Source organism: Meriones unguiculatus, chromosome 2 (genome assembly GCF_030254825.1).
Source record: "Meriones unguiculatus strain TT.TT164.6M chromosome 2, Bangor_MerUng_6.1, whole genome shotgun sequence".
In the NCBI taxonomy this organism is placed as follows: Eukaryota; Metazoa; Chordata; class Mammalia; order Rodentia; family Muridae; genus Meriones; species Meriones unguiculatus.
This window is the reverse complement of record NC_083350.1, coordinates 143,340,094-143,352,334: the sequence shown is the minus strand read 5'-3', so window position 1 is coordinate 143,352,334 and position 12,241 is coordinate 143,340,094. Positions and strand designations below refer to the sequence as shown.

Genomic DNA, 12,241 nt, shown 5'->3' with positions numbered 1-12,241 from the left:
CAACCATGTGAGACTCCAGATAGGTAGGCATGGCATGCTCTGACAGCACACTGTCTCAGCATAGTGGAAAAGTGGGATGCGAGTGCGGAAGAGAGGGCCAGTCGGCCTGAGGAGGCTGTGAGGGCTGACTGCAAGCTTCACCTCCCTTCAGAGCAACAAGCTGGACTTCTTGGAAGGAATGTGAAGCTAAGATGCCTCCTTTACTTGAGCGAGACACCAGGTCCTTTGGCTGAGCAGACAGAAGGCAATGAATCACTAGGGTGGTGGAAGGTAAAGCTCTTGTTTCGTACTCATAATTAGAAAATTGTGTTGGAAATTGCTTGTGCAAAATAAACTTCATGCAGTATTGCAACCTGTTAGCGAGACAGGCAGACGGCTTGGAAATTCCTAATGGTCTAAATACCTTCACCATCTGCAGAAAGGTTTGTAAATTGAAATCTAAATCTATGCTCCTGTTCCTACCTTGCAACGCGCAGAGGCTCACTGGATAATGGTCTCCTCTGTGGAGCTGTCAGTTAGGTTGATAATATTGTAAACTGGGCGTTCATTAAGTACGAGCTTGTTTTAGGATGTCACTGCCAGCTCCGGGTTTTGCCATTACTGAGGAAAGTGCTGAGAAAAGAGGGGAACAAATAAAAGAGCCATTTTCTATGGAGTGAAACAGGATACAAATAAAAAATCAAATTATTTTAGCTCATCAAAGTAATTCTTGTACTTTTATTGTGCAGATTGTCAAACCTACAGTGAATCAAGCGTGTGCTGTTCATAAGCAGCTGCGCTCATCACACAGGTTTGGGGATGCATAGAATCACCTACGATTGTTTCGTGTGCTCTTTTTGGCGATGGTTTTAAAAGCGGTCTCCAAATATCAGGGAATTTCACCTCTAAACACACCCAGTGGAAGTAGTTATTGAGAGTATTTTTATATGACATTCCCAGGGCCACAACCAATATAATTATAATGTATTTTCTGATATCTCCTAAAACCCAGTTCTCATACAACTTTCCCAATCTATATTTGATAACTGGGTTTGTTTAAACCAAGACCCAATTAAAGACACATGTAGTTCCTGTCTGCGTTGGTTGTTAAAAATCTCACAGGGTAAACCAATCCCACCCTTCCCTCTCCCACCTTTCTTCACAGCATTGAGGACAACTGGCCTCTTCTATATCAATGTCATATTGCTTTCTGGCAGCCATTTAACTTTTTCTTCTTTTCCTGATACCTCCTGGAAACTGCAAGCTGGGCCTGCAAGTTAGGTTTGAGTCAAATGAATGGCTATTTGGGGAATATGTCACAGGAAACCTAAAAATTCCAATTACGGTATATGTTCAAGAAAAAAAGAGTGTTGGGCATAAATTCCTGTGGTTGGAATCTCAAACTGGATTTTTTTCTGTTTCCTCTTTTTTTTTAAATGTTTTTTATTTATTCACTTTGTATCCCAGCTGTAGCCTTTTCCCTCATCCCCTCCCAATCCCAGCCTCCCTCCCTCCCTCTTCTTTTCCCTTGCCCCTCCCCCAGTCCACTGATAGGGGCTGTCCTCCCCTTCCATCTGACCCTAGCCTATCAGGTCTCATCAGGACTGGCTGCATTGTCTTCCTCTGTGGCCTGGTAAAGTTTTTCCCCCCTCAGGGGGAGGTGTTCAAAGAGCCAGCCACTGAGTTCATGTCAGACAGCACCTGTTCCCCTTACCAGGGAACCCACTTGGACACTGAGCTGCCATGGGCTACATCTGTGCAGGGGTTCTAGGTTATCTCCATGAATGTTCCTTGGTTGGAGTATTAATCTCAGAAAAGATCCCTGTGCCCTTGCTCTTCTTGTGAAGTTCCTGTTCCCTCCAAGTCTTTCTATCTGGCCCTTCTTTCAGAAGATTCCCTGTGTTCTGTCCAAAGTTTGGCTATGAGTCTTAGCATCTGCTTCTATCACCTGGTGGGTAGAGCCTTTCAGAGGCCCTCTGTGGTAGGCTCCTGTCCTTCAAACAGGATTTATTTATCTTAGTTCTAGGTTTACAATCAGTCACTCCAAATAGGAAACTACCCAAATACCTGTCAACAGGAGGACAGAGAAGCAAAATGAACAATAGAATACTACTTAGCACTTAAAAAGCAATTAACAATCAATTAATACATCAATATAGGCAAATCTCAAAGGCACTGTACTGAGAGAAAGTATTCTCCAAAATGCACATATTATAAAATACAAATGATGTCAAATTTTTAAACCTGGTAAGTTAATCTATGTTAGAGATCAGAATATGCAGCTTGGCGGCCAGAGAAGATAAAAAAGGTCTGTGTGTTCACTCAGGAGCTGTAACATGGGATACAGACCCTTCAGAACACACTGTACTGCTTTGACCTTTAGAGTGGGCACATGACACTCTGAGAAAAGAAAAAAGGAGGGAATTGCTACACCTAATATTGTGTTTCTTTGGACACTTCTTGAAAACAGCCTGATTTGGGGGAAGGGCACAAAATTGTACTTAGCTCTCTGAAAACTCGAAGAGGACAAACTCAGTGAGGACAAAGGACAATCCACTGGGGATGGATGATCCATAAGGGAAATTCTGTAGCACTGAAAGAAATGTAAAGGCTGATTCCGGAGGGAAGAAACCCAGCAAAGGAAGACAGAAGCCAGGAGAGCTCACCCACCGGCAGGCAGCCAAACCAAAATGCTTTCTGCGGAGGTAGGATGGCTGGGTTTCCCAGGTGAGCGAGGGTCTACTGAAGGAAGAAGCTTCTGCCCTTCTGCTTGGCTGCGATTGCTGCAGCACAGCTTTCTCTTTAGTCTTCCATGTAGCAAAGACGTCTACCCAGAGCTGCGACTAATACCTGACTTCTTTATGTTAGTGGCTGTCTCCTCAGGAAGCCATGGTTAGAACCTGTCTTCGCTTGATTGGTGGGATGAATGACATCATCAATGCTTGTTTGACTTTACTCCTTAGGTGGCCCACTACAGAGATTGTTAAACTACAGATCTGGACTGTCTGACTTCCTTCTCTGGGAGACATATGTTTCAGAGATGAGCCTGGTTCATTTGACCCTGTGGTGAGTACTTTCTATGAGGTCATCTTTCTACGAGGCATTCCAGGGCCCTGAAGCTAGAATCCTCCCAAAGATTTTTCTTATAGAGAAACAGTAAACAAAACAAACAAGCAAAAAATGATTCTAAAACACCGAATGAAAGCCTATCCTAAGGTTAAACAAGAAATCAAATAAGTAGGATGTTACCTCACCATAAACTAGCCGATTAAAAGAAGCTAATTCTACAGTTTCATGTGCTTCAAGCCATTCAATCTCTTGGTTTAGTTTTTTTTTTTTATCCAGAATTTGAAGAGGGTTAAAAATACACATGGTTCCAAAGGGAAAAATAAAAAGCTAGACAGAAGAGAGAGAAATGAAAAACCTGAAGAGGCAGGCACTTGTCTAATATCCTGGCATGGTAAGATATGAGTGGTAGGCATTGATATGACCCTGATTTATGACCTCCCCATGGAAAGCAAAACACACCAGAATGCCCAGGGAACAAATGCATACAGGTCTTGCAATGGCTTCTTAGAAGGAGAGGATGTGATGGAGAAGTTCCAGCATGTCTGATGAGTTGGACATCATCTAAGTCTCTCCCATTGAGACTCCAAGAGTATGGCAAAGTCTGGTACTGAATTTGATCAAAGCTATCACACAAAGAACTCCCATGTCGCCCATGTGGTCTGAGCACAGTGTAAGCCAGTCAGACCCATACAAATGGTTAGGCAGCTGCTCCCATTTCAGACTTCTGCCTTGGGTATTTTTCACTTGAATAGTTGTTAAGAGGTTTTTTTAAAGGTGATATTCTTTGGCAAGGAGCAATGTGAAAACTCATCTTTATTGAGCACTTAGTGTGTACGAGGTATTCTAAGCACTTGCTGTGTACCATTAGCTAATGTAATCTCCGTGGAAACCATGTGATACCATTGTCCTCATTCCTGAAGATGAGACAGGTGAGGAAACAAAAGAGACTTAAAGTCAGATGGTTTGGACACCAAAGAATTAAAATTCGGGCTGTTTGGTTTCCCTGTGTTTAGGTGATTTTAGGAATGACTTCAGTGTGTTCCTGGTCAAGGGCTAGTTCTAGACTATGAAGGTTTACATTTCCTCAAATTCAGCAGGTGGTCCTACACCCATCAAACACAGGTAGTACTAAGAGGTCCTCATTTGCTCTTTTTTTTTAAAAGAGCACATGAAGCTGGGGTGAGGGCAGAAGGGTAGAGAAGATAGGAGAGGAATTTGAGGGGAGGGAATGAGGAGTAGATTTGATCAGAATGGATTATATGTATGCATGAAATTGTCAATAAAAATAATTATAAAAAAGGCAATAGCCTAAAGTGACATAGAACTGAAAAAATACAACCATTATTAGTGAAAAACTTCATGGGAGAGTATTGCCATCAGTGGTCACTGTAGTGTTCAGAGTGATACCCTCAACAGTAAGTACTGACACACTGGAACCGCTTACTGCTTTCAAACCATTACGCACTGAACCATTCTCCACGCCCTGTCCATTCTGCCACCTCTGTAGCAGTAAAAGTAGGTGACCCCAACTTTTGTGTGATCAACCTCTTTAGAAGTTGTGTGTGAGGTTGTAAAGGCTTTCTTTGCCAGGCTTATGTCACTCAACAGGATCTCCTGATCATCTATGTTGTCACACATAACAGGAGTTCATTCTTTTCATGGCTAAATAGTATTCCACTTTGTTCACACACCACACCACATGTTTTTTGTATTCACCAGGTGGTGGACACTTAGGTTGTTTCCCTTTATTTATATAGCAAATGTGTCTGTTTTGAGTAATTATAAAATATCTGAAGGAAAAGATATAGGAAGAGGGACCTTCATGAACAAGGTTGTCTTTCTACAGTATGGGAAAAATGAGGAGTTTCCCAAAGAGCTGTCATACAGTTTTGGATACAGGCTCAGTAATTTTGGGTTAACGTAAAAATGCAGAGAGGGTCCTGCTAAAGTATTTTCATTTGTCTCACATCCACTGAAGGAAGAGGAAAAAGAAGTAGGAGTAGAATGGAGGAATTAGGGAGGTGAGGAAAGGGGGTGAGGTGGGGAAGGGGTATGGAGGTTGTCATACTTAGATATTCTTGCTCCAGTTTGAAAGTGTACCAACCCAGTGAATATGGGAACCATTGGCACCTGATTTTTTGAATGATGTTAAAAAAGAACTGACATTAATAACTACAGGGATGCAATAACTCGGAGGATGCAGAAATGCTGGGTGACAACAGCTAGCTTTTTAGCTTTCTGAGTTTTCCCAAATTTTCAAGCATAGATAAATGTCAAAAGGCAAATTATTTTACTCTTTTGTACCTTGGTGTCTTTGTCAAGAAAGAAAGAAAGAAAGAAAGAAAGAAAGAGAGAGAGGGGGGGGGAGGGAGGGAGGGAGAGAGGGAGGGAGGGAGGGAGGAAGAAAGAAAGAAAATGTCCTGTAAGGAAATGTCAGGCAAATTCAGAAAAGAGATGTGTGTAAAGATTGATGCCTCATAACATAGGCACGCTGTGACTGATGGCTTGTCCTTTCCCTCTTTCCTGGCCTTGTTGTCCTAGTTTCTGTTAGGTGATGTGATATATTCTGTGATTATTGATGACATTCAAGGTCTAACCTAGGAGCAGCTTGCCAGCATTCTGCAAGTGACTAGCTGACATATTGTATTATTATCCCTGTGACTGAACTGAAGGATGTGTCCTGGCTTGTGCTCATCAGTCTCACACTTCCTGCACTACCTCCTCCCACCATAAAGAGGAGCAGACTAGCCTTCCCCAAGAACAGCCCTCTGCTCGGCTTCTGGAGTGACAGTGTCAATGCTCTAGTTCCTGCAGTATCTTCCGGAGGCTCAATCCTTCTTAGGCTGGCCAAGAGGCTGCATATTAAATAGAACTTTTAAAACATAGTTTTGCACCTAGCACTGGCTGGACATTCCCTCAATCTCTGCTCTGTCTGTTCTGTCTTTGTCTCTGCAGGTCTTGAAGGTAGGGTATGCTTTGGAGTGAGGTTTTTGTGGATGAGTTGGTGATCTAGATAAGGAGTCTTATCTGGATAGACAGAATCCTCTTCAGTCTCCATGGCCCCTGCTACTGGGAGTCTTAGCTAGAGTCCCCCTCATATCCTCCAGGGGCCTGTTCTGACTTAGGTCCCCACCCACCGTTTCTCTTTTCTCTGCGGGCCTTCTGCCCTCCCCTCCCTGCTCTCCCCAGGTCTGACCTCCACCCTTATTGCTCCCTGTGCTCCCTCTTCTACATTGTTTCTATTCTTCAACCACTACATCTGTCGATTCTATGTCCCCTTCTGAGTGAGATTTACGCATCCACTCCTAAGATCCACCCCATGGAAGAAAACCAACCCCTATCACTGTTAAGGATACTCTGATATGCTTGCAGACAGGAGCCTACCAGAGTTATCCTCTGAGAGGCTCCAGCCAGCAACTGCTCAAAACAGATACTGAGACTCACAGCCAAACATTGGACGAAGCATAGGGAGTCTACTGGAAGGGGGGGGATAAATGGACCTAGAGGTGACAAAAGCCCCACAAGAAGACCATCAGAGACAACCAGAGCCCAGGGGGCACCTATGGAGTCTGAAGCACCAGCTAAGAACAATGCATGGTCTGGACCTACGTCATCTACATATAAGTACCAATGGGCATCTTGGGCCTCATGTGGGCTCACTAGTTAGACGAATGGGAGGATATCTCTGACATGGACTATGTTGCCTGGTTTTTGATCACTTCCCCCAAATGGAACTGCCCTGCAAGGCCACAGGGGAGGAAGTTGGACTCAGTCCTCATGTGAATAGATGATCTGGGGTGTCTGGGTAAGGAGGTCCTCCTATTCTGAGGAATATAAGAGGGGTATGCAGGAGGAAGGGTGGGACTGGGAGGAGAGGAGAGACTGAGATGTAAATTGAATTAATTAATAAAAAACTATTAAAAAACCCATGATTTTGTATTGGTGAATTTTGAATAAACAGTAAACCCTGGGGTGAAAAATAATTGGTTTGTGGCAGCTCAGACTCTGCAGCATTGAGACATGAATTTTATTTTATGGTGGCAACCAGACTTCTGTGAGTTTTCCTTTTCTCTGGCCACAGATGTTGTGTCTCTGTGAGGTGAGGTTGCCCACATGTGTGGTCTGCCTGGCTCCGCCTCCTGAGCCCAGTTACCCAGCCATCACGATGACTAATAATCCCGTCTCAGCCGGTAGAATCGGGGATAATCAAAGCATTCACAACAGGGAACACTGAGCCAGCCACTGTAGAGTGCGCTTCGACTCCCCCACTGGGGGGCTGAGGACCCAGTCACCGGACACCTGCCCCCGTCATGAAGACAGGTGTTCCTGAGTGGCATTTTATGATGCAAGCATTTGAAGAAAAGTACCCTAAAAATGTCTCAGAGCCGCTCCTCCATACTCCGTGCTCATTTGATTATTTAAAGGTTAGTGCTCCCTACCCAAACACCAGGTCTAGCTCAAAGCAATTCATGCCCCTTCTCCCTGTCAACGTACTTCTCACAAAAGATTCTAAACGACAGAACAGCAGTAGAAATGGATGGTTATTCGACTCCAGGAGACCCAGGGAAAAGCAAGTCACCTTTGCTAGGGTTAACTTTCTCAGAATCAGATATTGGCCCAGGGTACAGCTACAATTTCAGGTCCCCCTCGGGCCGCCAGCAGGGCAGTGTGAGAGGGAAGGACGATGCCGAGATAGCCCGCGCTTTCTCATGCAGTTCTGTTTACCTCCAGCGTGGCTCGGATTCGTGGGGTGGCTCATCTGTTTGTTTCCCAGGAGTGTCCTCCTCTTCAGGTACAAGCGACTTGTTGTTTCTCCATCCCGTCTGCCTCCTTGGTGACAGACAGATGAGAACTGTGCCCTGTGCTCTGGGACTCTAACGTGATCTGGGTTGAGCTGGTGGTGGGAGGGGAGGCGAGGGGGGTGGTACGGGTTGGGGGACAAGGGGACTTTAACGCTGAGGAAACCAGTCTTTTCTCAGAGAAGAAAGTGCGCTTGTGTTCTGCGGAGCAGGCCTGCTCCCGTAGCTGTTACAATGTCGATCTAGTCACAATTCAGAAGATGTTAGCGCCACTCTCTTCTGTAGGAAAGCGAGCAGAGGAAATGGAGAACTCAGTAATTTTCTCCTGATGAAGCAACTTAGAAACTAAATAGTACCAAGAGGGTGGGGGAAGGGCTCTGCTGCTCTGTGTTTTCCAATAGATACAGGAATCTTGAAAGCAGGAAGGTTTCAGACTTAGAGCTTTCAGAGCCCACTCCAACCAAGGACCTAAAGGATAGACCGGATACTAATTAAAATCTCCACCAGCGGAGATCTCCAGATACATATTAAACAGGAGGAAACTGAGGCAAGGAGATCAACAGTTTGCCTAGGTTCCCCTGCTAATGCTGCTGGCAGGCTGGGAACTCCCAGCATCTCACCTGTCTCGTGACCATTGTCAGCTACTTCACAGACGCTTCCCTGACACTTTGAACTCAGCTCTCAGACATTTCCAAAGCCCACTTGCTGTCACATACTGGCTTTTCAGCATTTGCAAAGCAGGTGTTGCAAGAAGTCACTACAAACTAAAAAGTGTCTCTTCTAGAGACCTGTATCTACTATGAGTGTCTAAGGACAGTGTTTCTGGTCCTTACCTAGCCCTACCCTACAGCAGTTAGCAGCTTGATGTTGTAGAAGAAGCTAAGGACCACAGATCCAAGGAGACTGTTCAGAGAGAAAAACGAAGCTCCTTAAAATCGTGAGTGCTGGAGACCTTGACGGAGCCCAGTCAGGGTCCCAGGCCTGGCTTGCTTTAAGCCATGCTTCTTCCTTTCCTTTTCCCGGAAAGAACCCAAGCCAGCCCCTTCACTCTGTAAGTTTATCAAAGGTGAGCAGAAGCACAACTTGTCTTTCAAATTCATAGAGGAGAGATAAGACCAAGAGAGCTTCAGACTGTGGGCTTTAGGGAACTGGGGTAAAGGAGAACATGGCTACCTCCTTGATCTTATCCACAACATTTCCAGATCTATTTCCAAGTGAGGCTGTCACCGCCTGGGACAGCAGTTCAGCTTTCTGGGCACCTGTCTGTACCTGACTGCAGCCTTTCTGTGTAGGCATACTTTTATAGGCATTCGGTGGTGCTCTTTAGTTCCTCCTCATCATTCAATTGCCATCCAGATTTGTCTGCTCCGGGGCCACGAGCGCAGCCTAGTCAAGCCCATTCTACCTGAGCAGTATCCTGAAAAGCATTCACTCAATGTCTGTTTGTTGTGTGTGAGGATGAAGTGAAGAACTGCTGGTGATGGTTTCATTTCCTGCAGATGTCTTCACCACTTGTGGCCTGAAGAAGATGCAGAAGTTGGTGTTAGAGAAAGAACAGTGATGAGGGCTGGTCTTTGTACCTAACTGATAGTTAGCAAGTCTATACCAAGAGCCTATGATGGATGACACTGTGGGGGCGGGGACATTTGGGAAGTCTTGTGGAGCTGACAGTTCAGTTGAGACACTGAAGGAGCAAACTGTGAAAAAGGTCAAGGCACCTAAGTGAGGGAGGGAGCAAACTGTGAAAAAGGTCAAGCACCTAAGTGAGAGCTGAGTTCAGAGTTGATGCAGTAGGATGACTGGAAAGGAACTATGAGAAGTGATGAGGAAGGGGTACTATGTGGCTCGGGCTTCGAAGGGTGAGTGGGCAGAAGGGTCACAGTGGGGGGTGGCAATCCAGCAAGAAGGAACAGTGTGACTACAGTCAACCAAAACTGACTTTGCTTAGAGAAATGACAAGTGTAGCAATACTACTTGAGGCCAGTGCTCAGAGATGTGCGCAGAGCACGTACCTCAAACACCGGAAACTCTGGGTTTGATCCCGTGCACCTTGTTAATGGGGCTCGGTGACACACACTTATAATCTCAGCACTAGATGCAGGACAATCAAGTCAAGGCCAGCCTCCACCACAACATGGAGCTTGAGAGCAGTCTGAGCGGCGTAAGGTCCTGTTTCAAAAAACAAACGAGTCCATGTGCAGACACAGATAAGATAAAGTGTCTTCCAGGGAGGCTTAAGCCTCTGTAAAGAAGAGAGCGGGTGGAGAGTTTTGAGGAGGGGAACCTAGAGAGAAGGTGGTTTCAGAACCACTACGTGGAGGGCCTGGAAAGCAAATTGCTCCATGGAAGCAGGCAAGGAAAGTGATTTCATGACTATTTCCTTTGATCCTGGGGTAAGAGTCCTTCTGAGCATTTACCTTACAGAGGCCATAAAACCACATCAAGATGAATCACACACTGTCACCCTCTGAGCCTCTGGCTCTGGTGGAGCTGATGCATTGCTAAGGTTTACTGAAATTTCAGGTCATCAGCGAGGGAGAGAAACCATTTCAGCAAACACAAGCCATTTGTGTGGAGCTGTGGATCGACCCACAATCAAAGTCTGTGTCAAGGAGAGTCGAGGCTTACAGGCAAGCCACGCAGAGCCCTCCTGTACCCAGTAAGCTTCCCCAGGCTGTGTGGGGGTCCATTGTGTCTCACCCAGGACGGTCATAGCTTGAGACACCTTCCGCAGGGAGTCGTGGGACCTTAGCCGTGTGCACCTCTCCTGGTTGAGGTAGTTTGTGTTTTTGTCCCCGGCATAATGCAGCCTGGCACTTAGAGGCACATTTTCAGCACAGTGTGTAGGGATTTATCCACACACCTCCCATTCGAGTTAATGGAAATCCTGCCAGGAAATCTCCATGCTGGGCTACACTGAAAATTCACCCCTGATTGTTCTGTTTGATTTGTTTCACCTGTGTCTTCCTCTGTTCTGAGGCGCTGAGGATCTTTGCTGTCTCTTTAGTGGCAGCCTGAGCTCAGGGCTGAGTCTTAAGCCCATGCAGAAGTGAGGAGCCACGGAGGACTCAAAGGCTCAGGGACTGTCAGGGCCTGTCTGGAGTCTGTTATATCTGAAGCTATGGTTGGTTCCAAGAAAGCCAGTCCTCTCCTGGATGTGGCTCTTTGGGCAGAAAAGCCCATATGTTCAGTTTCCTTTTCCTGTTTTCAGTTCAGAGTGTAAAAGAAGTAATGTCTTGTCTAAGTGGGAGGCCCTGGGCCACCAACCTGGACATCAGGGACACAGAGAAGCTCAGTCCTTGTCAAGTCCCCATTGCGGGGTGTGGGGGCAGGAGGGAACAGGGTCTCTCCACTTTGTGCATAGGCCCTGAAGGCATGGCTACTATTCTCACGGCATACACTGTATGGAGGGCAGAAATTGCCCTTGAAGGGCTTGCGTCATTGTAGATTTTCTCCAGGCTCTAATTTAACAGTCACCTTCACATTGGCCTGATTTGTCTTGCCAGCCTGCATCATGGCCTGCTCATTACTGGATTTCTCTCTTTGTGATACTGGAATGTGGTTGGCAGGGGTGACAGCAGGGCTCATCTGATAAGTTGCTTCTGTCACTGGCCACTGTGACGTATCCGGTGTGGCATTAATGGTCATCAAGTGCTACTTGGCTTTCTACCCTTTCACATGCCTCTGTGTGTTGACCAATAAACGAGACCAAAGATGGGAACCTCAACTCTCCCCTTAGCACCCTCATGCTCTCTACTTAATCAAGAGCTTAGAAAGTTGATTTTTGACTTAGGTTAGAACGTGCTTTACAGCCTCCACATAAAATGTGCTTCAGAGCCAGAATGCCAGGGCCAGTAGCCACCAGGAGTCCCTGAGAAGATTAACCAACCCCTTTGATTCCTAGGCCTTTGCTCTCCACCTCTGTGAACCGGAGATGATGCAGTGCTGCGAAACAGGCACTGGGGCAAAACTCAAGTGAGAGAATACACGCAAATTGCTTCTGTGTTTCCCTTGCCATATAGGCTCAAAACTGCCCTTGCTTCTGCAGCTCCCCAAAGGGTCTGTGTATCGAAGCAGAAACCTCACAGAAGTTACTTGAAAATGCTATTTTTTTAATTCCCTGCGTTGTCTGATTCTTTATTTTATGTGTTCTATAAACATCAGTTTGTATGTTAACTAAAAAAGTAATTATATTTTAAAACTTAGCTCCTCTAATGACAATAATGAGTCAGTATGTGTGCATAGCGTTCTAGGCCTCACTTTAAGCAAGCATAAGAGAGAGGCTTCAGTGGTGCACTGTCCTAATAACACAGGTTGAAAAACAAAGCATGGTAAATGGCTTTCCATATCTTATAGCCTGTGTGTCTTGAACCTGAGATTTTAATTGTTCTCTA

The 12,241-nt window shown here is 45.6% G+C and overlaps 1 long non-coding RNA gene across 3 annotated transcripts in view; it reads right to left on the bottom strand.

Moving 5' to 3' along the window:
• LOC132652462 (uncharacterized) overlaps positions 1-8,288 on the bottom strand; it is a 35,253-nt gene extending 26,965 nt beyond the window's left edge. For 2 of the 3 annotated variants that reach the window (XR_009590083.1, XR_009590081.1), the window contains exons 1-2: positions 7,774-8,288; positions 463-612 (exon numbers count right to left, since the gene is read on the bottom strand). This is a non-coding gene — a long non-coding RNA (uncharacterized LOC132652462). The remainder of the gene's footprint in view (positions 1-462; positions 613-7,773) is intronic. The other variant, XR_009590082.1, reaches the window with a different exon arrangement.
• Between the last annotated feature and the right edge of the window lie 3,953 nt (positions 8,289-12,241).